A 27317-nucleotide genomic window follows, 5' to 3' on the forward strand; every position below is an offset into this window, starting at 1 on the left:
AAGATGTGGCTAGCTTATTTTTGAAAGATGTGGTATTGAATTAACCATGAGTTTTTAGCTTGCTGATGCTGTACAGGGTAAAAGCACATAGAGACACAACCATGATTTTCTGTGCTAATATCAGCAGAAAACTACCACTTGACCGTGATCTTAATGAGCTATTTTGTATTATAAATACTATGAGCAATCATCAGCTGCAGGTGTAGGTCCACCCTCTAGTTTACTCCTATGTAATTTGAAGACACGACATTAAAGAGACAATTCTATTCTGTATCTAGGATAAAAGAGCAGTACCAATTCAGCCCTGAAAATAGTTTTTAATAAGAATTAGTGAATAGCATGCTGTATTTATTCATTACTTCAGAAACCTTTCTTCATTCAATATATCCTGTCCGTCTCTGTCCTCACTGTTTTCAAACAACGTTGTAGGTAACCAGGTAGCGATGATAGTTGTACAGCCACTGAGAAGGGTCTCCCTTTATCTCTCCTAACCTTTCCTGAATTCTCAACCTGAAGGGCAGGGAGGGCTCCGGACACCCAAAGAGAGAGTTGCCCCCGAATTGTAGGTGTGTATTTGTGCATGGGTCTTGGAGGAGGATGGTACATCGGAAAAAGAAATAAACATCTCTCTCATTTCCTACTAAGAACACGGAGCAGCTCTAGCAATTGTTCAGCTCCTCCAAAGCTTGGATATCGTCTTGAGAATAAAGATACGTGTTAAACATTGGTATAGCCTTGGTTTCATTAGGAGCTGATGAGGAGGACCCCGGGATGGAGAGCCTCTGTTGCCCTTGCAAAAGGTTCTTCAGTGTTCCGACTGACGCGGGGGTACATCTCATTTACTTTAGCTGTCCCCCAAGGAACCAGGTATGAAGGTGGCTGGAAGACACATTCATAAATGCGAGTGGTCTCCAAAATGTGGCTAGCAAATACTTTACTAATCTTTATGACTGGTGTACAAAAAGAGCATGGCAGGTGCTTAATATTTTACGAACCAAGCTCTGGTGGGGAAGGCAGACAGAATCGTCACTCACTAAAAAGAACACATCAGCCCCTCTGCACATGCGCCTCAGAATGTGACAGAGCACAAATAAATGGCATGTCTACTAAGTATCACTCAGCAGCAGCATTAGACTCTGTTTAGGAGGGTGAAATGGGACTGAATTTGCTAGAATGCTGATTTACGTCACCTTCAATGAACATACATATTTAACTCATAGACGAAGAAGTGCTATTGTACACCTAGCTTCTTTCTACCCCATTCAGACTGATAAGACATTCTCCAGACAATTGTAATTATGGGCAATGTGTAATAATAATAATAGTTGCTTTTTATTAGACGCAATAAAAATCAATTCTCCATTCAATTACTGTTCTGGGCTGTGCTATGATAGATAGTCCTGGGTAAATACTAGTGTCAACATAAAACTAATCATAATGACAACAGTAAAGTTTTAAAGGACAAAATCCTCCTTTTAAGATCAAAACACACCCCTCTATTGAAGTCCCCCCTATACCACTGAGTCATGAATGAATTATCTGCATTTTCGTTCCATTTGTTTGATGATAAAGGATCTTAAACAGATATTGCCACACGTAATAGCACAAGTCTTTTCAAGAATGTGACACCATAGTAATTATCAGCGCTCAGCACCTACAGGGAATGGATCATGAGTATGGGCTGAACATCAATTCAGCACTGACACAGCCAGCATTGCTGATGGACTCTACATGCGATGAGAGTCCTCCTCCCCAAGGTCTCCTGTTAGTTTAGAGGGAGTAGATTAGCGCATTCAGTTTTAGGTTCAAGAGTGAATTCTCTAAGCTTGAGACTTCCCTCTTGTTATGTAGCTGTTATTTATTTCGCAGGAAACCTCCCACGTTAACTTTAAATGCTAATGTCAACCAGCTGCTCACGTGATAGGGAGGGCAAAGGTGCCTGCTGTCACAGGGCTGCCTTTCTAAGACTTCACGCCTGTCTTGTTTTTGTCCAGGTGATCTGTGCCTTTTGTTCCTCATTGTGTCTTCCATCACAGCATCATCTCCCAGAGAGTTTGGTGAATTTGCTTACCTCTTCCTGGTGCATTTGTTTTGTGACCAAAACAAAATAAAACGGATATATCTCAAGTGGTGAAAATTCATGCACCTGTGAGTTGAAATCGAATGCCATGAGGTGGTTTGGTTAGCAATACTGCATCATGAGCATGAGGAGATCTGGTGTCTGTTTTGAGACCTCCGCTAGCTGTGTGATCTTGGCGAAGTGTTCAAACTGGGCACTGAATAAGTTCTGTAAATAAGTCACAGAGTCAATTTGCTGGCTTTCCTGATACGAACTTTTCTTGAGTAAGGATTATAGAGTGAAGTCAAAGAAGTATGAGCACTTAGGAATCTTCAGAGTGATTCCTTCATGATATAGCAGCCTGGTCCATGCACTTACTCCTGAGGGGGTCAAAACCCCAGAAAAGCTATGTAAGTGACAGCACTGTTCTTCCTGTAAAGAGCTAATGTCAACCACTGGATGCAATAATTGGTTCCTCAATTGCTGTTTGGGATTCCTTGGGCACTAGCCAGAGTACCCGCTGCAGTCACAGCCAGGTAAAAAGCTAAAGACTCATAAAAGAAACAAAAGGATCATGTAGAAGAACCCAAGAATTGGAGTCACATAGAAGAGTGAAATACATTCCATGTACTCGATGGTATATATTCTCTTTAAAAGGAGCATCATGCGTTAATGTATGGTTATGCCCTGTAGTTTGGCTAATTGAGAACAGGCCCGATTCACAACCTCATTCATTCATCATTGGAATATGACATCACTGAGCACTGCGGTGCTGGGAGACGTTCACCTAAATATTAACCAACCTGATCTCCTATCATATGTGTATGCAAAGGAACACATCTGGATCTTTCTCTGTTTGTAATGAAACCATAATATTTTGCTTGAGTGTGCCAAAATAAAGTGCTACAGATGATTTATAAACTGTGGTACAAGTTTAATATATCCTTGTCTGGGCCTAGCCTAGATTACCTTTCTTTGCTCAAATGACCACAAGCTCAGGTACTTACTGCTTGTCTAGCCTCTGATTTTCAGAAAATATAGCTGAACCAACCCTATTTAGAAAGGATCCATCCAATTTATAAGGAATCCATCTAACCACCTCATTATACAAAAAAAAAAAATGAACGCTTGCCTTCCATACGACATTTGTTTAGTAATTATTGAGATAAATCGTTTATTTATTCAGCAAACATTTATTGAGTAAAAGAAGGATAGGAAGTGGCAGAGTGTAGGGTTGGTGGGGATGAACTCACCCCCCTGAGTGGGTCTGTGGAATCTGAGATGTCTATGGGCCATCCAGATCGAAATGTCCAGCAGGCAGTTGGATAGATGTGTTTAGAAGCCACCAGTATCTGCTGTGAGTGAAGTCACTCTGAAGTTAAGCAGAATGGCAAATGATGATGGCAGAGGGCAGCCTATCAAATCGCAACAATTAAAGGTGTACAGAAGGAACTTACTAAAAGTCATCGGACAGCAGGCAGACCAGACCCATTTGGCCCTTTGCAACATTACTCATTACTGTAATGTTCCTCCATAAAACGTAATCTGATGTTTGTTTCCAGATAAGAGGTCTTCAGTGAAACCTTTATGCATTGAATTACATGTGAACGTCTATTACTTTTGATTCTATAATGCTTTTGCAGTAACAGTTGGAAGACAAAGGGGTATACACTTGTTAGATTAAAAACCTAACAAGTCCAGTAATCAGATCTTTAAAAACTTCATTTAAAAAAAGCTGAGAAACTTAGAAATACAGCCCCATTTCAGAACCCGCCATTGGTAGGGCTCAAATAATAATGATTTTATGAGAAATATATGCACATATTCACACCCGCATACATATACAAAGACATAACACTCACTGTCCATATGTGATACTGGTAGGTGTCCAGGCACTAAATGAGCACGAGATACTGACCCTTTCCTCAAGAAATACACAGCCTATTTTTCTAAAAACTAAAGTTTCATCTCAAGTTTCAAAACTATGTAGGTAGCTTATTAGCTCAAAAGGGTGTCCCCACATCCTCAAACAGAGTGTGAGGCATCATTTGAATACTGTTATAAAAGAAAATAGATGGCAGTGCTCAAAATCTCTTTAAAAAGCCACAGTACCCAATCCTGGAAGTTTCAGTGGGAGAAATTCTCTCACTTCTAACTATCACTTCTAATGACTGTCTCCTAAGTCATTATTTCTGAAAGCAAAATCTCCTTTGAAACCACTTAAAGATAAGGTCATGGATTGCCTTTGTTGTGATAGGCAGTCACATGGGGTAATGGTATACAAATGGCGACAGACCCTGGATCTCAATCCCATGTTAGTAATGGTTGAGCCTCTATTCAAGAGTTTGCTCATTTTGTGTTCATACTAAGCAGAAAGTGATTAGAGCCTCAAGATCTCTGAAATCCCCAAGGAGAAGATTATTTTTATTTTAGAGTTAGGTATTCACATACACAGAGAGAGGTGTGCGTACATGCATGCAGACACCCAGAAGGAACATACTTTCTGAAACTCCTATCATGATATTTGCCCTCTGAAACATATTTAGCTCAAGAGCAAAATGTCTCTTGAGGGTCCCCATATACTTTTCCATTCAAATTCTTTCTTGGTCCTTCCATTGTATTTTATGTTGATCTTTCTACATTTCTTACCATGGTAAGTACCAACTGTCTATAGAAGACTTCCTTTATTGAAAGACTTTCCTTCCAGATAGGAACATATAGATTACAAATCTCTCCTACAACTTCTATTTGTGCAAAATTAAAATTTAATCTTCCTTAGTCATTAATGCATACAATTTACCTCTAGAATTTGAGCTCTGTAGAATTTTGCTGGCCTAGGGATTTGGAATGGAGGCTGGATGGTGTCATTTATAGGCGTAAGACGTCCTTGGCTTGTATGACCAACCAGATTGAAGTACAAAGGCTTTCATTTACTAAATGGAAGCTGTGGGCGATTCCTGGGCTGCTGCCCTCACTCTTGCACAGCCCTGCTCTGGAGAATGCACCTGCGCCGTCAGCCCTGGGAGGGCAGAGACAGTGCTACGTCTCTTTATATTGTTGCAACCTCAGTGTTACGAATAAAGAATTGTGTTCAGTGAACATCTGGTAGGTGAATGAATGCCGAATGGAGGTTGAATGGATGCCTCATGTTCCTAGCCCAGCTGCAAGAACTTCTTATTTTGACTCCAAGAAATGGCAGCTTTGGTGGTAGAGGAGAAGGAGGTCTCCTATGCTGATGTGAAACTAAATTAACTAGGTTTCACTAGCTCCCCAACACCATATAGTTAAGTGTACACAGCCCTGTAAAACAATGCCTCTAGATTCTGGGATGAGTCACCTTCTGATTGCTAATCAATGAAAGCTGAGATACAATGGATTCGAGTGTCCATTGTCAGACTAACCCACTTTCAGAAATGGCTTAAATGCATGCAGCTTAAGTGTCTCAATGTTCCCAGATATCCTTTGAAAGATATATGTGGAGTTGAGCCTGGAGCGTTACTGAAGAATGCTGTGACCTAGTAAATTGCACTATAACTCAGTGGGCTGAAGGAATTGCATGGTGCATGTAAAAAGGGAAATTGGACGAGAGGAAGCATCGGTGTTTGTCAGTCAGGTCACTGTTACCTGTCAGCTCCTCCCTGCCTCCTCTCCCAGAGCCGGACTCATGTGGCTTTCCACAAGGAGGCCCCACTCTGCACAGACTCTAGAATCCACCCTTCCTCTCAGCAGGGGAGACTGAAGAGTCCCATCCCCTTGGATCTCAACATCCAGCATCTTTTCTGTTTGCCTGGCTCTGTCCTGAACTCCATCCTGGTCTGACCATTGTGCTAATGTCACCTAAGCAAGAAACATGTTGAGTATGATTACTAATAACTTTTGTTTCCCTGAAAGGAATATGCTATCGACCTTTCAGAAATTAGGACAGTGGAGTGCTCTATAGGATGTTACATGTTCTGTGGGAAGATGGTTCCAATGATCCTCAATATTGGGAAATGCTTTCTACTATATCTAATTTATACAGACTTAACAGTTCAAATTGGCATGTCCATGATTGAGAAGAGATATGGAAAATAAATCTATTTTGCCTGTTTGAGTCCAACATTTCTCAATGTTTGCTGAATGGATTTCCAAGCCAGGGAGTGCTACTTCCTGGGTCCATGTTCAACAAACATCTTACTGACAGTTAATCTGATGCCCCAGACACCTGGATACTAAGAAGAAGTACTGCACAGAGTACTTGAAAGTATTCTAGCAAAAGCAGAATCTTGTCCTATGTGTGTGGAGAGCTCTTGGGGCCCAAAGATTGTTGGGATTATTTAGCAGTATTTGCCAAGGATGGAGCAAGTATGAGGGACTCTCTCATTTTCTTGTCGTCCTTGGCCCAGATAAAAGTGACCTCGCCAAGATGCTGCCACCTTACAAGACCCTGGCTGGGCTATGGACATTCTCTTTCATTAACTGCAGCCAAGAGTGGAGTATCATTGCCCAGTTACCCCTGTTAATTCCTTCCTCCTTATCTGGGATTTAGGAAGAGTGTGATAAGCATGCAGAGCCTCATGTTTCTTGTTGTTGTTGTTGAAATAACACATCTGCTTATGGATTTTTTTTAAAGCAGTATGCAAATCGTGGCAGAACCCTGGGAGTTACATTTAGATGACAAAATTACACAAAGAATTAAATTCTGTGTACTTTGCTTCAGCTAACAAATCAAAGAGGTTCTATAGATTTTATGAATTCTAGGGTGAGCAGACAGACAGACAAAAAGCAGAGATGGATGCATAAATTCAGAGAACAAGCCAATGGTTGCCGGCATGGAGGAGGCTGGAAGATGGGCAAAATGAGCGGAGAGACCGGGAGATACAGGCTTCCAGTTATGGGATGAACAAGAGTCAGTCACAGGGAGAAAAGAAAAGGTACAACACAGGGCGTACGGTCCAGGGGTAGTGTAGTAGCACTGTCTGGTGCCAGAGGCTGTCTACACGTGTGATGAGCACAGTGTACCATACATACTCGTCCAGTCGACGTTGTACACCTGAAACTAGTGTAACATTGTGTGTCAGCTCTACTTTGGTCAACAGCAAAACAACAAAACAAGCAAACAAACAAAAAATGGCTAAATGCAGCCACTTCCCTTTTTTACACCATTCTAGCTCTATCTTTTTGAAACCTTTACGTGATGAGTCTCAGGCCGAGGGGAGTTAAAGGTTTATAAAACTTAGATAAGAATTGTACCTATCTTACCAGGTTAATGAGATTATCAAATTAAACACGTGCACAGAGTACTTCGCACAATGCACCACACCGATTAATAATGCAAACTACTTTAACTATTATTAATCTGGAAACTAAAACCACAGAACCTTCACTCAGCTTCTTGGGTCATTGCCTCCCCTGTGATACCCCACATCCGCAGGAGTCCATCCCAGGCTCTCCCACTTTGCCTTCTTCGGTCAAGTGCCTGACAGGTTTATGGAGACAGGGCAGCTCTGTTCTGAAATATGATACTTCCGTGGCCTCAGCCCAACCTCTTGTACACCAGTGGTCCCCTTGTCAGTTGAGTTTCCCTTCCTTCTGGGCTTGGTCTGGGGCTGAAAGACCCAGTCGCTAACTCACCTTGATTCTCCTGTGGGGGGGACACCTGTGCTTCTCCCCCAGGGCCAGTGCTCTGGTTTCCAGTCACCTCTCCTCTCCTCCTGCTCAGTGCCCCCCCTGCATGTGCCTCGGACTCAGCTACCTGGGATATTCCCACTCCTTCAACAGAATTTTCAACAGGAGCTTGCCTTTCTGAAGCTGGGTTTGTTACCATAGCACTATGACTCTTGTCAGGGCCTGATTTGAAACCATCAGGCTTGACTAAGTAGTTACTAATCTGTTTGGTTTCCATTTAAACTTCCTTTCCCCCCGCACCATGTGCTCATTACTGTGGTTTATATTCAGCTTCTGATGATAGCTAGCCATTTTTGTGAAGCCTAGAGCATAATAGGTATTAAAAGCTCAAGCCTTCTGATGCATCTGCTATTTGTTTTCCCTCCCTGCTAATTAGCGGGTCTACATTCTCCTTTGTCTTGTTCCTAATGTATTTGTGAAATATTGTCTGGCTGCCCTTTGTTTCTCTTGCTAGTTGCATCTCGCATTGTGCTATGGCTTTCCGGCTGCTGTTCCCGTATTACACATGCCCTATTCTCTTACCCTTGCCTTTAGCAGTGTGCCCTCATTTTCCCTTTGCATGTCATTTCATCCTGGCAGCTTAAAACTCAGCGTGGGTTTTTGCTTTCCATAGAATCACTAGCTGGGTGAGAGCTGGAGGACAAACTCTTAAGCACCGGAGAATAGGAAGATTTGGCTCTATAGTATCTAGTGCTTAACACAAAATGTAAAACATTCCAGTGTGTTCTGGAAAGTTGACCCACCTGGACCCAGCAGTCTGGATGGTTTGCCTTGGTGTTAGGTCAAGCTCTGGACATTCTAAGGTATTCAGCGGGAGCCTCTGTTGACTTGAGTGAAAGTTGGACGAGGCATCAGGTAGGAGAGGGGCTTGTGTAGCTGCTCCTCTGGGCATCTCTGGCTCCCGTAAGCACTGGTAGAAATTTCAAAATTTCCCCTTAGGTCTTTAAACAAACGCTCACAAAATTGTTGGGGTCAGCCTAATGTCGTCATGTCATTTTTAAAATGTGAAGCAGGCTCAAACCTTTTGTCCACTGGTGAACTAAAAGATTTGCTAGACCCAGTTGTGAAGTGAAAAGTAGAACAAAGAAGTCAGTAACTGAGGTGTAGGTTTCCTGAGCTGGCACTAAGATGGGGGGCCCACAAGGACAGTCATGGCCCCTCTTCTGCTTCATTTCCTTACTCTTGCACTGACAGCCAGGGGGTCTGCGCTTTATCTAGACAGAAGCACCCTTACCTTCTGTGGGCCGGTAAGGTCACTTCTGGAAAACGAGGCCAGCAACTCACACCTGTTTCATGTGCGTCTCTTGAACTGAGTGTTTGCTGAGTGAACACAAGGGAAAGCGACCTGGTGGGTCCAACTCTGGATTCTGGTGAGTCTGAAGCTGTGATGGGCCGTGTGGTCTGGCTTAGCTGAGCATCTGGGAGGCGGTGTTTGTAAACGGAACAATGGACATTGTTCACCTACAAGAAGGTTCTCTTGAGAAGAATGGAAGTTGGCAGGATACTGTAGGCACTCTGCTTTCATGGGATACATCTGTCCGGACTCATTTCCTCTTCTTTTCCTACCACTAAGAAGTCAAATCAGCCGTTGACTGTGACGTTCCAAAGGCTCTCTGTTACCCTACATGATAATAATGCAGATGCGTCTTACCTACCATAACATAAACTGTCAAAGTAATGGCGTGGGTCATTGCATTTATTAAAATCCTGATCCAATCACTCATGATCTGAATTCTTTTTTTGATGTAGCCTAATATTAGGCTGTATTAATTTGCTTAGGTTTACCTGAAGTATTCATACATCCCTATTTTAATAGGATTTCCTGAGCTTGACCCTTTAAAAGACACTTGTTTCCAGAGATGAATAGAGGCTATGCATCATGAACAAACAGGACCTGCCTGTTTGTTCAGTAGCTAAATAACTTACTGTTTGGCTAAATTCTCTTCCTAGCTGCCTACAGGGCCTACCTACCCCCAAATCCATGCCAGGGTGCCCTCATTTTGCTATTCATATTGAGACTCAGGTCATCCTATTTAATGTTATTTTATTTTTGATTGACTTCCTGAAATTCTACCTATTTTTTCCCTAAAATTTGTCTCTTATTCATCTCCGTCCTGACTATTTGGATTAAACTCCTGACAAATGTTTGGGCGCTTGAAAGCTCCGCGGGGCTCACCTCAGGTGCCCAGCTCCCAGCAGTCTGCTTCCCCAGCTGCACGGAGAAACTTAACTTCTCCAGAGACGGCCTCTCAGCCAGCCCCCTTGCTCTGCATCCTTGGAGCTTGGGTCACCAGCAAGATGCTCCTGAGAAGAGTCTTCTTCCGATTATGGAGTTGTTCGTCTCTTACAACTTGTGTTATGCTCTATCCCTCCTGATGTCCACCGGATAAAAGCACATGCCAAACATTGCTCTTTGTCAGATGCTATGCATCATTACCTACTGTATAATTAAGAATTTTTGCTGAGTTTTAGTTAATTATTTGCAGCTCTAGATAATAACAGAAAATTCCTACTCCTGTAGTGTTTGGAATTATAGAATCATTATAGTCATACAGGCCCAGAAACATCCTCTAGTATAATCCTCTCCCAAAATCTAGGAGGAGCCCAGAGAGGTTAAGTCACTTCTCTGAGGTCACACAGCAGCAGAACCAAGGCATAGAAATATAATCTCCTCTCTTTTATTGTAATTTCGCTGTATTGCAATTTCAGGCAGGTATAAACAATGCACATATATGTTGTCCTATTTGTCCTAGGGCTTTTCTATGGGCCTGGATGATAACCACAGTCTCACAACCGCTCACAGCAGTTTCTACTAGAGACAAAGATAAAGACACAACAGGAGGGGGAAGCATCATTTGTGGGGCGCTGGGAGAAGCTGGGCGGGGCACCACTGAGAGGCCCCTGGTCTAGTAGCCACATAAAGCAGACAGACCCGCGTGTCCTGGGGGTGTCTGGATGGCAGGGTGGGCTTCAAGGAGACTGTGGGTGGTAATGACACATCTGTCACCTCTTCGATGGCAGGGAAATGCAGCCGCACCTGTGAGGCCATTGTACTTATGTGAGAAACCGGCACACCCCGGGTGCGGGCGGCTGGAGAGCCGGAAAAGGAAATGCCATTTTATAAAGGATTTTCTAGCACATTAACCGCATAATTCCTCAGCAGGATCGTGAGCTCTGTGCAAAGCGCCGCCCTCTCCCACATAATTGCCAGAGTGGGGCTGCTTTCGGAAAGGCTTCAAAGCCCTTGTTGGGAGCCGCCGAGCCGCATGTCAGCACCTGCTGAGACCACGCCCTCGCTGCGCCCCTCCTCACCTGTCTTTTTAATGCTGCCAATCAAAATCGCTTTCTAAAACTGGGCTAATTTCGTGAGACAATTTGACATCAGCCCTTGCCGAGGTCGTCGATGCACCTGACTAAGGGATCCAGGCTTCAAATGTAAAATACGGGCTCTGAGTGTCAGCCTAAAGTCCAGGAGAGAGTCGCACGTCAAAATATATCTCTTATTATTCGAGCCGAGCTGACCAAGGTCAGGATTATGAAGGGTTGACAGCCTTCCCGTTTTTCTTACTACGACGCCTGCCTTTCCTCCTTCATGTCCAGAATCCTCATACCATGAAGGCAAAAAAATGAGTAAAGTAGCTAAAAGGGTGGACTTGAGGGTGAAAACAGCCTGGAAATGGGCTCCGTCTCCTATTTCTTCAGGCCAGTTTCCACTTGGCCTGGGAGCCCGTGTCTCTGCTCAAATCTCCTCAGGCTGTAGCAAAATTCAGTCACTGAATTACGAATGCCGACCTCCGGGGCACCTGGGTGGTGCTTGGTCAGTTAAGGGTCTGACTTCAGTTCAGGTCATGATCTTCATGAGTTCATGGGTTTGAGCCCCGCATCGGGCTCTGTGCTGACAGCAAGAAACTTGTTTGGGATTTTCTCTCTCTCTCTCTGCCTCTGTCTCTTTTAAAAAAACAAACAAACATTAAAAAAAAATGTTCTACCTACCTTTGACTACAGTGCTTGTGAGGCGTGGCTGAGACAAATAGCATGTACCCTCAATACATGTTAGATGTTGTTAGGTGCTGTGTAGCTGGGCCTGGTTTCAGAGAACACGCAGCTCGTGCATAAACGTTTCCATGCACCCACCTGGCAGTGTCAGCACTAAACAGTGAGGAAGAGTCAAGTAGGAGACTGCGGGGGCCCCTGCCGGGGTGCAGGGGTGCACCTGATGGCACTGGGTAAATGAATGAAGAGGTCAAGGCAGCCTTCTGGGGCTGGGTGTGTACGATCCTGGTGGGTGAAGAGGCCAGGCTGGGGGACGTTCACGGAGATGCAGGGTGTGTCGGAACACATGCGTTATCTAAGACCGGGGAGGGGACTGGGCCCCTCCAAACTTCAGAGGAGTCGGGGGAGAGAATGCAAACATAGCAGAGGTGAAGTTTGCATCTTTCTTATGCTGCTGAATATTTATTTAGTGCCATCTTTTCTCTCCAGATCTATGGACATAATTTAGACAGGACCCTGAGGGTAATTAAGCCAGCAATTCCTTTGCCAGTAAAATGAGAAAAGCCAGCTCTCAGTAAATTCCGAGTTCCACTATGGATGTTGCAGAAACAGAACTAAAAACAGCTGCGGTTTATCTGTGCTGCAGAATTGACTATAATTTGCCGCCCCTCTTACCCTCACCACATAGCAATCAGTGCGCAGAAGTACAGAATTTTAAGATGATGAATGTTTTATTTCTTAAAATAAACAGTAGCAATTTAGAAACACATTTATGTATTTTACATTTTTTTATATAGTAAAAGTATATTGGAAACTTCCTTAGTGTCAAGATCCTCACATGCACCTGTCAAAAATATCAAGATGACAAGCTACGGTAGCATTTGGATTTAAATAATAGACTTTTCCGATGCATTCCCTCAAACATCTGATGGTTTTGTTCGCACTGACCAAGCAATGCCTAGTTCTCACTCGTGCCCAGGTGTCTTCAGTGTCTCAGACTTAATAGTCGTGCCTTCCAAATGTTAGTCCTAGACTAGCATGGGAGTTGTTTTGTTTTGTTTCGTTTTTTTTAATTAAAAAATTTTTTCATCCACATAGCAAGTTCTAGTCACTGAGTATGTTTGTTGGGTTGGAGTGACTTTCCCAGTTTAATAAACTGCATGCATATACTTGCCACATCTGCTTCTCTTGCATATTTTCATCAGAACTGGTTATTACTGGGGCGCCTAGTAGTTGGTTGAGCACCTAACTTCGGGCTCAGGTCATGATCTCATGGTTTGTGGGTTCGAGCCCCGCGTCAGGCTCTATGCTGACAGCTCAGAGCCTGGAGCTGCTTCAGATTCTGTCTCCCTCTCTCTCTCTGCCCCTCCTCTGCTTGTGCTCTGTCTCTCTCTCTCTCTCTCAAAAATAAATAAACATTAAAAAATTTTTAAAAAGAACTGGTTATTACTGTCTTTTATGAAATCTAAGTTGCCTGGCTTTTGTTTTTTTAAGACATAAACAAACACGTGAACAGAAAAAGCGCTGCCCACAAAAATATGCTACAACACAGGTAGTTAAGATGTTTTCCCATCTCAGTGATGTTCAGTGAGAAAACACAGTTCTTAGAATTCATGAACTATGGCCTGTCCACATGTCAGAGGAGAAAACGAGTGTAGTGACTGATCAAAGTTCAGAGAGCTACTAAGTGACAAAAACAGGAGACGAGAGTGTCTGATTCCAGAGATCTCTCCAACTTAGCGTGTCTAACTGTGACCTTGAGTCGTCACGGATTCTCTCTGTGCTACTTTTCTTTTCTTCTTTGTTTTAAGTGAAGTTCACAGTGATAATAATAGAGTATTAGTGAGGCGCAGTGGATACTGGGCTGTAAAAGTGTCTTTGAATTCAAATGATCCTTTGCTCCCTTCAAGGTCACTTGATTTCTCTTTTACCAGATTGAACGACATTCATTTTTCCCCTAAACATTTAATATAAATGTTCAACTACTAGATATTAGTGTTGGGAGACTGTGTAGTAGTAGCAGAGAATTAAGTTCAAATGCATGATCTTTAGTCAAAGCCGCAGAAGATTTGGAAGACCTCATTGTGTAAATAGACCGTTATAATAGCACATATCATGATTGTGTGATGTCATGAGTTTACACAGCTGATGTAGGTCGGATTCACTACATATATCAAATCAGTAGTGAGAACTTGATATGTTTATAAGTTGTGATCAGATGCCAGTGTAGAGCTCAGTGTCCCTGTAGTAGCTGAGAGGGTGTTTCATGGGCTCAGTACTCTCTGTCCTTAGTAGCTCTCCTCAAACTTGGTGGGATTCTCTGTTTCAGTTTTTGTATTTTCAGATCTCCTTTCAAGTCAAAATGCCACAGGCAAAGCACTTAGGTCCTTGCTGCTATTACGCATTTACATAAACTGTTATATAACTTCCACTTTGTCATAGATGCTAATTAGCAGAGCTCTGTGAGGCTTCCAGAGGTTACCCTGACTTTGCTGATGAGGAAATAGAGGGTGAGATTGATTTGGGGACACGAGTCTGAATCACACCCAGTGGTGATACAAGAGACGGTGGCTTCAGGAATTAGCACTCATGTTCTGCACTTGTGAGTTCTCTGTTTAGGCCTAGATTAAACAGTGTGGCTAACTGTTTTCTTTGGAAAGGGACGCAGAGACCATGTCTCTTGCCTCTGTGGCTCCGCTGGCCCCTCTACGACTCCCCCACACCAGCTGCCCTCCTCACCAAGTGGTGAACCTCCAAGCGCATCCTTCCTCCGGGGCTCCTGCTAGACTTCTGCTCTCAGCCAGGACTCAAGGCCCTGCCCTCCCTCGGAAGGCTTTCGGAGCCATGAAGTTCACAGCCCTCCCCATCCTCTGTCTTGTGCTCACTGCTGCCTGGGTTACTGTTCTAATACATTCCTGAGGACGTGAAGCCATACCTTTTGCTCGTCTTCCCTGTCCCTCCCCTGGAGTGGGCTGAACAGAACTACCAGACAACTACTAATTCATAACAAAAGTTGTGTTGGATCTAGTTGCTCACCATCCTTCAGTAGGTCAGTTATGTACTTGCCCAACCACCTGCACATCAGTGCCATGAATGGATCCGTCTACAGCTGCAGTCCTAAGCCAACTCTTTCTGTAAACTTCTCCATTTCCATTATTCCAAACTGAGTTTTACTGTCTGTCAATACAGAATATCTGAAATCAAGAACTTTTTTTTATTTGCGTACATCCCCTGAGGATCTGGAGATAACATCTTCCACGGCCCTTAGGGTTCTGTGTGGTAGGCAAAGAATATGAATGAGCCTGTCAGGATGGCAACCATCAGGGTGATGGCTTTAGGGTGTTTGAGTAGGCGGTAGGAAGTGGGAGGTCTGCTGGGGAGAGAACCATTCTAGGTTTTGTTTAGAGAAAGAACCTGGGCTTTGCTTATATCCACTACCTTTGCCCCGACTTTGGAGGTAATTTAGAAGGTGACAGGGTCTGTGACAAAGTGGAATCTGAACGTTTGTTTTTTCCAAAATTAAGTCTCGGAAGAATGCACATGCCTTATGCTTTAGGTTTATAATATATCTTTTAGATTAAATGATACTATCATCTTGGCTATTTTGCTGTAATTTGAGCAACTTTCTATTATACGTAGGTAGCTCTGCTAAAACAATTCTGGAACCAGAGGATAAATTGAAGTTTTTGTACGACTCTAATTTGGAGGAGTTCCACGTCGTGTTTATCTCTCACTTTACACTGAATGAAGGAGGATTTCACTTAACTGGACAAAAGTATTTGCTCTTGTGGATTGATGGACTTCGTCTTCCTTTTTATAAAGCTTTGCAACTGAAGGCAGAAGAGAGAAGTCTTCTCACCCTCACACACTGATTGTGCCAGGAAAAGGGAAATGCTTCTCCTTGAACACATCAGGACCAACAGGGCCAGTTGTGAGGACGGTCTGGTTCTGATATCTGCCATCCTTTGATTACCAGACTCGATGGGGGTGAGGTAATCTCTTAAGTGTGCCAGAAAATTCATGAGAAAAACAAAAAGGAACCCAAATCTACAGTGCCCAATGAACTGTTAAGGTACACAGCATTTGGTCCATTACTAATGCTTAACTTAAATCTTTTAATAGACCCTGATTATTACCATTGTGGCGTACTCAGAAAGAACAGGAAATGGGCGAGTGAGTTTCCCAGATGACCTTACGTAGCTGCAGAAAACAACCACCTTCACACTTGTTTTCACTGTGTCAGACGAATCACTGAACTGTTTGACATCAACTTTAGGCAATAGGCAGCTTCTTAAAAAGTAGGATGCTAAAATCATCAGAAAATGATTTCTGTTAAGCCCGAGATAGAGGCCAGAGTGTTGATCTGACCACCCACTAAGACTAATAGTTCCTCTTTCCCTCTTCCAGTGCAAAAGGAAATTCAAAAAAGGAACTAAAGAGATGGCTGGGTTTTTTCAGGAGAGTAGGAACTAGCAAACAGCAGAAACCAAAATGTCTTTAATTGATCCTGTTAGGAGTTCCCAGAGGTGTCTGCCTCCACTAGACCTTTTGGAAGAAGGAAGGTCTCGTGTTAAATGTTCGCTAGTAGCTGAGAGATCATTCTCTCCTGCCGTTAGGGCAGGAGACTACTGACACTCGGGGTTGGCATTCCAAATCCTGATGCACAAGTATCTCCTGAGTTCCTACTACTGGGAGTGGGGGGAGACGCCCTTTGATCACAGAGACTTCTTTTACTGCTTGTTTCACTTCTACCCTGGACACATTAGCTTGTTAATTTATTTTAAAAAATGGGGGTGCTTGGGTAGCTCAGTTGGTTGAGCCTTGGACTTCGGCTCAAGTCAAGATCTCACGGTTCCTGAGTTTGAACCCCGCATTGGGCTCTGTGTTGACAGTGCAGTCTGCTTCAGATGCTCTGTCCCCTTTCTCTGCCCTCTCGTGCTAGTGCTCTCTCTCAAAATTAAATGAAAAATTTAAAAAAAAGAATAACCAGAAGGAAAGCCAAGAGTACATTGCCAATTCTCATGGTCCTTTAGGAATATTGTCCATTTCAATATCCCTGTGTTTTGGTGTTTGGGGGTTACTATCAATTGATTCAACAAGTACCTATCTATGGACAGTCTAGCATCTGCAATCTCTTGTTCTCTCTACAAAATCTAGCCAGAGGAAAAAGAGATGGTTCTTATAGCTCCAAATCTTAATCTTTTGGAAAAGAGAAACAATGAGTGGAAAATTTTAGCCTCAATAAGGAAAATAATAATAGCAAGCCTTTGTATGTTTCTTACTGTGTCTGGTGGCCTGCTCTAAGAGGTTTACTTGCATTTACTCACTTGAATCTCTCTCTCTCTCTCTCTCTCTCTCTTTTTTTGAGAGAGAGAGAGAGAACAAGTTAGGGAGGGGCAGACGGGGGAGGGGGAAGGAGAGAGAGAGAGAGAGAGATTCAAGTGAGTAAATGCAAGTAAACCTCTTAGAGAGAATCTTAAGCAGGCTTCACACTCAGGACAGAGCTCGATGTGGGGCTCAATCCCATGACCCTGGGATCATGACCTGGGCTGAATTCAAGAGTTGGATGCTTAACTGAATGAGCCACCCAAGGTGGCCCTGCTCATTTGATTCGTATGGTAACCCTTGAAGTAGGTGACAGTATTATTCATGCTTGTTAGATAAAAAAACTGAAGCACAGATAGATTAAAAGGTTGAAATAACTTACCTAAGGTTTCATGATAGAACCAGGGTCATAGCCATATAAAAATAAATAATATGAATATGAATGTAAATATTTTATATTTATATTAAATATTTATTATAATTATATAATTTATATTGTTTAACAATTATATTGTTTAACATAATATATATTAATATAAATTTTATTATATTGTTTAGCATAACAATTATAATTATATAATTTATATTGTTTAATAAAGTGTATATATATTTACTTTTTTAAAAGTAAAACCAATCACATGATACTCAAAACCCTCGCTTGGCTTCCCTTCTCATACAGAATCCAATCCAACCCTCCTCACAGGCTTGCTGGGCCCCCAAGTTTGCTGCTGCCCACCTTTTCCATCCCCTCCTTTCCCTTAACTATCTACCCTTGGTGCCACAGGCCTTTCTACTCTGGGAATGCCCATTGTTCATTCTCATCTTCAAGCCTTTGCATTTGCTCTTCTACTGGAAGGCTCATTCCCCAGCTCTGTGCATGGCGCACTTGTCAGAATTCACATCTCTGCCCCAATCTCACCTCCTTGGACACAATCTACAATGGTCATCCAGCTGCCCTGCTTTACTTTTTTTAGTGATGTGTAGCAGTATCTGACGATTTATAATTTATGTACTTGTTTACTGTCTGTCACTGTCACTAGAAAATAAGCCCCAACAGGGTAGGGATTATATTCATTTTGTTCACGGCTGCCATCCCCAGTGACAAGGACATGGCCAAAAACATCATCAGTGCCAGTAAGTATATGGGAAATGAAAAAACAACACAAATTGATGAACTATCACTTTGGGGAAGATAAACTCTTTGTCAAGGTAAAAATAAATTTTAAAAGATTTGCTGTTTTCTCTTCTTCCCCTCGTTCTTATGTTTTTCAGCATAACCTGAAAGAAGCACTGCTAAGGGTTTAGTTTACTAGATAGTTGCACAAGGGCTGGGGGCAACTGCCTTTCTGAATCAAGACTTAAAGGATGACTTGCCATCAGTGAAAATGTCTAATTTTCGTTCAGGATAATAGCACTCAGTCGTCTGAGAATAGGAAGCAGATATACATCAAGAGGGATCCTCACTAAAATGAAGTCTCAAGCAAAATAGATCTAATAAATTAATACTCGAGGCATCTGTGGCTCAGATGAGCACACCTTCAGTGTCATGTGTGGGGAAGGACAGTAAGTTCAGATGCCAGATGTCCCCTGTTCATGGAGAAATGTCTACGCAGATGCTAGACCTCGGCTGAAGAAATAACACCAATCAAGTTCATCAGAAAGAGTGACCCATGGTCTCCGGTGTGCCTTTACCTCCAAGCCCACTGTTGCACATGCTGATGAAGAAACTGAAGAAAACATGCTTTGAGTCCCTAGGAACAGATACCAAGGAGATTTTGTCCAGTGGAAATGCCGTGCTCACTGCCCCACTTTTCCATGACTGAACCAAAGCTGAAACAGTGGAATGGCAGGGACTCTCCGAGATTATTCTCCAAAGTAAAGGTTTTCCTCTGGGGCAGGATGGAGACTTTCCTGTCATGGAGTCACAGGTAGACACGTTGGAGTTAGAGCAGTTCACTCCAACAAGAGTGGGTGAACCCATCCCTTTCCATCTCACTACCACCACCTCCTGATCCTTCCAGTACCTGAAGTTATTTATGAAAGGGAAATCAAACACACCAGCGAAACAGTAGAAAATAAAGGTAAACATACCCTCTAATCCTTGACTTTGCCTAATTCTGAAGAACCGCGTATTTCTCAGTGGAAGAGTATTCTAGGCTTACCTAATCAGGTAGCTACCTTAGGATTCAAGTCATTAAAAAATTTTTTTAATGTTTTTAATTTATTTTTGAGAAATAGAGACAGTGCAAGCAGGGGAGGGTCAGAGAGAGGGAGACACAGAATTCGAAGCAGGCTCCAGGCTCCAAGCCAGCTGTCAGCACAGAGCCCGATGTGGGGCTCGAACCCACTAACTGTGAGATCATGACCTGAGCCGAAGCCGGATGCCTAACTGACTGAGCACCCCAGGCGCCCCAGGATTTAAGTCACTTGAATATGATGGTCCTGATAATGGTGGTATTGATGATGATGATGATATTTGGATTGCTCTTCCTGAAGTTCTAGGCCTTCTTTTTCATTTTTCCTTTTCAAATTTTTATTTAAATTCTAGTTGGTTAACATACAGTGCGATATTGGCTTCTGGAGTAGAATTCAGTGATTCATCACTTACACGCAGCACTCAGTGTTCATCGTAACAAGTATTAAGGAAGGCACTTGTTACTATTAATATTTCATTAATTGAAAATATACTTCTCTCCCTTTTGAGAAATCTGGGTGAACGAGGCACTGAAACTCTAAGAATTAAAACTCTAAATGCAGCCAGTATCCCTAACTGACATTCCTTCCTGTGGAATATTGGAAACCCTTCCTGAATAATTCCTAATGGTTCAGATAAGCCTGACAGTGCACTAAAGATGGCCGGCGCTGCTCAAGTCCATACCGAGGCTCTCCGATCTAGGTTGTTTGGCTTCAGGATTTGAGGAAGCAAATAGAAGCAGCTGCACTAAGGATTTTCTGCAATTAGGTTCATGCAGATTCTGGAAGTTGCTTATTAGGTCTGTCACTTTCAATCCATCTGGTATTTTCATGTTCAAGTAGTATTGCGACTTGCTCAGTGGGGTCAGTGGTTTTCCTTTCACCTGTTAGACAGCCTTGCACAACAGTACCGGCTTATCTGCTGGAGGCAGGATGCACAGTTTGGCTGCCTATTGCAAAGCACATGAATTTTTGATTTGTCTGTGTGAGACAGCACAGACACTCTGAGGAGTTCCAGTTTGGACCAGTGCAAGATTTAGGTAACATTCCCAAATTGTTCTGGGCTTATTTATTTATATTTATATATTTTTTTGCAAGTGTTCTTTCCCCTAGTGCCTTATGTAACACAAAAACCAAAGGTAAATGCTATGGGAAGCTAGTTATTTCCAGTTTATTTTATCACCTGTCTGGTATTGATTCAGAAGAATATAGACTAAATTAACCGATATTTCTGGAACACAGCTAGACTCATCCAAACTTCTGCTGTATTTGAGGGTTCTCACAAATAAAGAACATATCTGATCCCTTAGAATCTGCTAATTTTCAAAGGTATTCTGTCTTTTACCTTTCTCCCCAAAGTCATCAACCTTCATTTGGATGGAGGCAAATTGAATTCAGACACTTTCAGACAAAATTCCACATTGATACTGCACATCCTTCTCTTCCCTAATAGCTCAGTTTGACATAAATTTTCAATGCAGGTTTGGGGATGTACTCATTTGGAAATTCTGTATCGCTTCTTCCTCACTACTCACTTGGTAACTTCATGGGGTTTCGCTAATTCGTACCACACCCTCTGGACTGGGCAGTTATGAGAACTTCCAACTCAGGCCGAATCCTTAATATTTTGTGTACTCTGTTTTTGGCATTTGCATCTGACTTCTGGAGACTCTGACAATAATTTTTTTTCCAATTAGGTGTAGAAAGGGCCTCGGTCTAAGTTTACTGGTTTTATTTACGTTACCTCACTTATACTCAGAGTTTAAATTTTCCAAAAGATGATAACCAGGAATGTTACTTCTCAATAACATGCACTAAAACAGCGCTGGAGCAGGGAGAGGGGTTGATTCAGGAAGATGAAGGGGCGCCTATTCTCTTTTATCTTGGCGGTTGCAAAGGGTCCTACAAAACCTGCACCGTCTGGCTTGCGTACTTTGCCAGATGGTTTCCATGGTCTCGTTCCCAACAGGGGTGGGGATCCATGGGGTGGGGAGCTGGAGCGCAGGCAAAATGACTCCTTTACTTATCACAGGGCTGCTTGGAAAGGAAACAAAACACAGCAAATAGGCTTGCAAAATTGGCGGTGATTTCAGGGGAAAGTTGGTGGCTATTTTGCTTCTTAAAATTGTGGTTCCCTTGAAGTATTTCTGGAGATTAGTAAGATATATGCTTAGAAACAGCTTTTCATGGTTTTGGACCCACGGGGCTATAGAACCAGTAAATAATGGTAGCCAGGTTACTGGTAAAAAAGAAAGAGAAGGGCTCATTTTAACATATTGTTGAAGTCCTTGAAACTTGAGGCTGGAGCAGCTGAGGTGGAGGACTGAAATTCCTTTTGGCCAATCCTATGAATTAAACCCCCAAGATCCCCATATTGCCATCATTTGATCTGCAAAGCACATCCCTCATCTGACTCTCCACTATGGGACATAGCTTTAACCAGAATAGGACGTGAAGTGACGTGGTAAGTGATAGGTGCACTATGTGTGCATTTTTCCAGAGTTCAAGATGAGAACTTATGCTCCCCAAGGTTAAATTCCACCAAGTTCCGCAGCCTTCTCTCTTCCTTAAAGGAAATTAGGGGAGGGGAGGGAATGAGTGGATAACTATGATGTTTGCCTCTGGAATTCAAGCCCCACCAAGTGATTTCTGGGTGCTACCGTGGTATTATTTGAAAAGCATCAAATATTTGAAGAGCATCTGGTATTATGTGATTAGGCTTTTAGGGACTCACACTCACTGTAAAATTTGTTGGCTGTGGACATTCAGTATGAGTTGAAATTATTTATCGTCAGATAGACACACACACACACACACACACACACACACACACACACACACACACTGAATGCACTCACTCAACATGAGCCTCCTGAGGACTTGATAAGAGTTGGGTGAAATGCAAAAAGCATGAGACTTAATGGTAGAGAACTGATAATTTCCTACTGATATGGATAAACTGAGGCAGCTTTGCCCCTTGATTTTCCTGTTCAGGAGGTAGACAATTGAGTTAAAGGTAAAGTATTTTTTGAAAATTAGTAAATACTGACTTCTGCTTCCGGAAAGATAGAATGGATGGACTTTTACTTATCTCTCCTATCGGCATCCCTGAACATTATATATAAAACACACATAAGAAGACAATGAAGAACAATTAGAAAATCAGCAAGATATAGAAGAACTCAACACCATCAAGCAACAGGTATCTAACAGACATTTATAGAACATTCCACAATGACAGAAGACATACACATTTTTTTCCAACTGCTTTCCAACATATATCAGGATGGTCCATGTCTTATGGCTAAAATGAATCTTGATAAATATAAAAAAATTAAAATTATATCGAGTATGTTTTCCAATCACAGTGCAATCAAACTAAAATCAATTTCAAAAAGATAACAAGACATATCCAAACATGTTGAAACTAAACAGCCTTATTCAAAATAATCTATAGTCATGAGGAAGTCTCAAAAGAAATACAAAAACATTAAGCTGAATGATAATATACAGCATATTAAAATTTGTAGGACACAGATAAAGCACTGCTGTGGGGGAAATTTATAGCACTAAATGAATACATTACAAAAGAAGAAAAGTTTCAAATCAATAATCTAACTTCTCACCTCAAGAATGTAGGAATAGCAGAAGAAAATAAACCCAAAGCAAGCAAAGGGAAAAAGAATGATAAAGAGAAGAAAACATTGAAATCAGAATCAGAAAAATAACTAAAACTTTAATAAAAGATCAGTAAAAGTAACAAATGTCTAGCAAGACTGCTAAGAAGAAAAGAGTATGCATATTGCCAATCTCAGAAAGAAAACAGGGAACATCACTACAGACCCTGCAGACATCAAACAGGCTGTAAGAAGATACTATGAACAATTTTATGTATCTATATTTGACAACTTAGATGAAATGAAACACTTCCTAAAAAAGCACGACCTAGCCCATCTCACTCACATAAAATAGTTTGAATACCCCTATACCTATGAAAGAAATGCATAATTTTAAAACTCTTGAAAGAGAAATCTCCAGGCCCAGGGAGTTTCACTGGAGAAATCTGGAACTCAAAGTCAAATATGTTAAAGAAAAAAGGATTAATACCAATGCTCCCAAGTCTCTTCCAAAAACAAAAACAAAAGCAAAAAACAACAGGAGAAAACACTTCCCAGTTCTTTTCATAAAATCAGACAAAAGGCAGTTCACAAAAAGAAAACTGCAAATCAATATACCTCATGAATGCAGACATTAAAATCTATAATAAAGTATTAGGAAATGGAATTCAGCAAAATATAAAAATAATTATACACCAAGACCAAGTAGAATTCATTTCAGGGATGCAAATCTGAGTCAGTATTTGAAAGTCAATTAATGTAATCTACCACATTAGACAAAAGAAGAAAACTAAAATACCAACTAGTATAGAAAAACCATTTGTCAATCAGTTTTGAATTTTTTAAAACATTTATTAATTTTTGAGAGACAGAGAGAGACAGAGCATGAGCGGCTGAGGGGCAGAGAGAGAGGGAGACGCAGAATCCGAAGCAGGCTCCAGGCTCTGAGCTGGCAGCACAGAGCCCGATGCGGGGCTCAAACTCACTGACTGACCATGAGATCATGACCTGAGCCCAACTCAGAAGTTTTACTGACTGAGACCCCAGGTGCCCCTGTCAATAATTTTTGATAAAAACTCTTTACAAAACCAAGAAGAGAGGCAACTTTCTTACTTGACAAAGAGCATTAAAAAATTCTAAGGCATACACTATTCTATTCAATGATTATTAAAGACTAAATGTTTTCCCCACAGGTCAGGAGTAAGGCAAAGATATCTTCTCTACGTTCTTTAAAACAGTGCTGGAAATTTTACTTCATTAAGGCAAGAAAAGGAAATGTAGAACATACAAATCAGAATGGAGGAAATAAAAGGGTCCCGTTTGCAGACGGCGACGGCATCATTATCTACATAGAAAATTCCTACAACAATGGAAAAATATAAAAAATCAATAGTATTTATATGAACAAATGAACACAGGGGAACTAAAATTAAAAATACAATACCATTTGTAATTGCTAAACAAACAAAAAACAAACGAAAAACCCCCAAAATGTCAAATACTTAGTTGCAGATCTAATAAAACACTTAAGGACTTCATGTTGAAAGCTGCACAATGCTGATGAACGAATTTCAAGACCTAAATGGAGAGACATACTATGTTCAAGGACTGGATGATGCAACACAGTAAAGATGTCAATTCTCTCCAAGTTGGTATATAGGTTGAATGCAACTGCTATTAAAAACACTGTGTTTTCCATTTTATATAAGGCGATGTTATTTTAAAATTTATGTAGAAAAGTAGAGGAACTAGAATACCTGAAAAATTCTGTAAAAGAAGAATTCAGTGGGAGGAATCAATCTAACCAACTGTAAGAGTTATTACATATACTAAGTGACACTGGTAGAAGAATAGACACGTGGATCAGTGGATAAGAATAGACAACCCAGAAACAGAACCACACAAATATGCCCAATTGACTTTGATAAAAATACAAAGCATTCAATGGAATCAAGATATCTTTTTCAACAAACTACGGTAGAACAATTAGACATGTATAGGCAAAAGAATAAACTTTGACCTGTCTTACACCTTGTACAAAAATTAACTCAAAATAGATCATAGGCTTAAGTGTAATACTACATAAAACTATAAGTAGGGCTGGGCAAAGAATTCTTTTTAAAATTTTTTTGATTTATTATTTTTTCAGGTAAGGAATTCTTCAGACTTGACACCAAAAGCATGATCCATAAAAGGAGAAACTAATACTTTGGAATTAATCAAAACTTAATGTTTTGTTTCATAAAACACATGTTAACAAGATGAAGTGACAAGTTATGGAGATGGAGATAATCTCTGTGAATCACATACTCAACAAAGAGAGAGTATCTGAAATGTATTTAAAAATTTTTAAAATTCCAAAAATTTTAAAGTGGGGAAAAATATGAGGAGACATTGCATGGAAGAGAATATACAGATGCCAGGTAATCACATGAAAAGATGTTTAACATCATTAGCCAGTAGAAAAATGCAAATTAAAATCACAAGGGAATATCACTACATAACTATCAGAATAATTGAAATTTAAAAAAATAGTGACAAAACCAAATGCTGGCAAAGAACGATGCAAAGAAACTGGATCAGTCATACACTGCCGGTGGGAATGCAAAATGGTACTGCCAATTTGGAAAAGGTAAGCTGTTTTATAAAACAAGAAAACAATAACAATAAAACACACACACACACACACACACACACACAAAACCAAAGCATAAATACCACACAACCCTATAGTCACACTCTTGAACATTTATCATAAAGAAATGAACACTACATTCACACACACACACAACACAGTTCATAAAAGCCCCAAGCTGGAAAGCATCCACATTTATCCAGTGGGTATGTGGCTAAACTGTAGTACAGGGTGGTATGCAGCAGGGAATACTACTCAGCAAGAAAAAGGGAGAAAGTATTAATAAATAAAAAACCTGGAGAAATCCTCAAAGGTTACATCCTGTATTTATATAAAACTGTTTGAAATGACAAAATTATAAGAATGGAGAACAGACTGACAGGTGTCTGGGGTTAAGGAGGAGATGGAGGGAAGTGGGTGTGGATATAGAAGGGCCTCATGCATGACCGTGACTGTGATATTGCACTACAGTTTTGTAAGATGTTACCCTTGGGGGGAACTGAATACAGCATACTTGAGATCTCTCTGTGTTACTTTTCAAAACTGTATGAGAATCTACAACAATCTCAGTTAAAAAGGTCAATTAACCCACCTGAAGTTTAATTACATGATAAAAAATGAAGCCAACAAGGTAATAATGCTTCGGACAATAAACTGGATTCTACCCCAAAATGCCATATCAATACTATGTAGTACCCAAATGAGACCTGAGATTGTCAAGAAGCTTCAAAGGAGAGGGTTTATTTCCTGTGACTCAATGTGGCGGAGATGTTGTTTCCTGTTCTGGTTGACATGATGAGGTTGTAGTTCAGCCTCATGGCTCATGGAGTCTACACTGTGCTGACTTCACCTTATCTGCACACGTGTCTCTCTTGCCCTCCGTCATGGTTCCTGGTATTCCAGTAATGGTTCAGGAATGCCCCTTTCTGCACGGCATCATCCTAGCCTGTTGGTTTTTAAAAGACCCACCTTATCATTCTTGCCCTCCTTTCCCACCATTGCCCTCACTTAAACTGCAGTCTAAACTACTAAGCAAGCTCATCACAGCACTAAATAAACAGGTGTGAATGGCCAGTTTAACCCTCCTTCTGGATGTTTTATATTTTAAAAGGAATAAAAACGGTTTCAATTTCTCTCCTATTTGTAGACTGTCTGAAGGTGACCCAGCCGTCACTGGGCCTGGCGGTTGTAAAGGAGCAGGGAGCTTCCCTTTGACTCCTTCCCCCTGGATTGATGAAGGAGCAGGGCTAGGAAAATACCAAAGCACATGTCTGGACTGCCCTTTCTTCTCCAACTCTCTCCCGCCTCCCTGTGGTCCTTCCGTAATCTGTGAGTAAATATTTTAATGAGACCATTAATTGTGTTTCACTATTTTGTTTGTAAATGTCCCTTTTAATGAAATGAGTTAATCACATTGTCGCTGCAAATCCCTACCTCCTACTTTTTCCTGGGCGCAGTGCTCCCACTTGCACGGCTTGTTATATGACGTTTTCTGTCAATGCGCCTCTGTATTAGCTGTTGGGTCCATAAGGGGGAAGGGGGCAGAGGGAGGTGAAGTTTGACTGTAGTCTGCAAAATAACCCTTGCCAGAAAGGCGCTGCATCATAACCCAGAAGGCATTCTGTGCTACATTTATCTAGTCTCTTTACCCAGCTGCTCTCTTCTACATGCCATGCTTTCGTCCTCACCTTTTACTCTTTCCTGAACCACTGGCAGTCCGAGTTCTGCCCCAAGTAGCTGAGCTCAAATAGTTGTCTTGATCAAACCCAAGGGATCGGGCCCAGTCTTACCACTGTTAGCCCCTCTGTGGTTTTGGCCTAACCACTCA

The 27317-nt window shown here is 41.6% G+C and overlaps 1 long non-coding RNA gene across 1 annotated transcript in view; it reads left to right on the forward strand.

Moving 5' to 3' along the window:
- LOC115304916 overlaps nucleotides 1–26815 on the forward strand; it is a 32081-nt gene extending 5266 nt beyond the window's left edge. Inside the window, exons 2-4 of the long non-coding RNA XR_003914669.1 lie at nucleotides 15359–15791; nucleotides 18317–19125; nucleotides 26637–26815. This is a non-coding gene — a long non-coding RNA (uncharacterized LOC115304916). The remainder of the gene's footprint in view (nucleotides 1–15358; nucleotides 15792–18316; nucleotides 19126–26636) is intronic.
- The last annotated feature ends 502 nt before the right edge of the window (nucleotides 26816–27317 follow it).

This window comes from Suricata suricatta, chromosome 10 (genome assembly GCF_006229205.1).
Source record: "Suricata suricatta isolate VVHF042 chromosome 10, meerkat_22Aug2017_6uvM2_HiC, whole genome shotgun sequence".
Classification (NCBI taxonomy): Eukaryota; Metazoa; Chordata; class Mammalia; order Carnivora; family Herpestidae; genus Suricata; species Suricata suricatta.